The sequence below is a fragment of the Arachis stenosperma genome, chromosome 6 (genome assembly GCF_014773155.1).
Source record: "Arachis stenosperma cultivar V10309 chromosome 6, arast.V10309.gnm1.PFL2, whole genome shotgun sequence".
NCBI classification, from domain to species: domain Eukaryota; kingdom Viridiplantae; phylum Streptophyta; class Magnoliopsida; order Fabales; family Fabaceae; genus Arachis; species Arachis stenosperma.
The window spans coordinates 127,710,505-127,712,083 of NC_080382.1; the positions used below are offsets into that span (position 1 = coordinate 127,710,505).

Sequence of the window (1,579 nt, forward strand, 5' to 3'; positions counted from 1 at the left end):
ATACTATTTCTAATTTTTAGATTTGGGCATTTTATTGAAAATAATTTGTGAAATTGATGAGCAAATAGTATTTTCTATGTACACTTAGTGTTGGATTTACATTGAGTTTCAATTACTATATTTTTCCCAATTTTAAGTGAAATTACTAAAATACCCCTAATCCTAATTTTCAAAAATGCAAATGAAACCCTAAAGCCTCCATCCCAGCAGCCGAAACCCTACCTACATTCCCTTTCACCCACGGACAGCAGCCACGGACATCAACACCCATGGTTTCCCCTTCCACGACCGAAAGTAACAGAAGCAAAGAAGGAAAGGGAGACTGAGCTGCGGCGAGGAAGGGAGGAGGGAGCTCATCGCCGCCATCGCGCCTCACCGCGCCTCACCGTCGCAGCAGTCCATGCTGCCAGGGACACTGTCGAACCACCACGTTGCCACCGATTTGCCGCCGTCAAAGTCTCCTGCATCGCCACTGTTCGCGCAGAAGAGGGTTTGAGGAGAAGCAGTTGTCGCGCGCGAGCCAGAGGAGCTCATCCTCGCCGATCTGACGCCGTCGGGGTTACCGCGCTGTCGTCCTTATCAGCTCCGAATGGGAAGAACAATGGGGCTTTGTTTCTGCTTCCCTGGTTCGCCGTGAGTGGGCGACGTTTGGGAGGGAGAGGGAGTCGCTGTGGAGCCACGAGCTGTGCCAGTCACTGCCACGTCGCGTCGGAGAGGAAGGCTGAGACTGAGCACCGCTGGGAGATAGGACGACGCGAGCTAGAGGTCCAGTCGCCGCTGTGCTATGGAGCAGACTGAACCGCGCCGTGCTGTTGGGGTTCTCACCGTCGCCGGAAAAGGATTCAGGCCGCCGCCGGAGCTCCGGGCTGAGTTTCTGCCACTTGAGACCCTGCCGCCATCGTGTGCCACCGCCGGTAAGATTTTGAGTTTGGTTTCTGTTCTGTTGGAATTTCGAAAAAGTTGTTAACGCCGCGTGGTTGTTACAGTTACCGTCACTGGTGTTTTTGCTCGCGATTGTCACTTGGGGTTACTGACGGAGCCACTGCCGGGTTGATAAGGAGCTGCGGCTGCTTCATTTTGTTATTTCAGTGAGTATTTCGATTTTTGAAAGCCCTGCGTTAGTTCTCTGTTCCGTGTAATAAAGTATTTGCGATGTTAATGGTTTTAGGAGTTAGAATCTGGTTTGATTATGCCGCTTGTAGCTGTTTCTGCTTTCGAGAGAGCAAGCCGAGTCGGGTTCTGATTGCCGGTGATTTTGGGCGGAGCGAAAAGAGTTTAGTTGACACGTTTGGGTTGTGATTTTGGCGTTTTGAGGTAGGGGCGCTTTCCAAAAACTATGTTTTATATATTGGAATTATTACATATGGATACTGATGTGAGATATTATGTATTTGGTGATTGTATCTGCCTTATGTATTATTTGATTGACTCGAATGATTATGGATGTTGGTTTGGTTGAATTGTTGTGCGGCATTGTGAAATGTAATGTTTTGAAGTTGATTCTTTAAAGATTTGAAATCTGAGTTTAATCCGCTGAGGATTGATTTGATTTGAGTTAATTGTTTTGATGATATGAAAA

General features: G+C 47.8%; 1 long non-coding RNA gene across 1 annotated transcript; it reads left to right on the forward strand.

The window, feature by feature from the left end:
* Positions 1-825: 825 nt before the first annotated feature.
* LOC130936787 (uncharacterized) lies at positions 826-1,194 on the forward strand. The gene is made up of 3 exons (XR_009068177.1): positions 826-914; positions 987-1,088; positions 1,169-1,194. It is a non-coding gene; the product is annotated as an uncharacterized LOC130936787 (long non-coding RNA).
* The last annotated feature ends 385 nt before the right edge of the window (positions 1,195-1,579 follow it).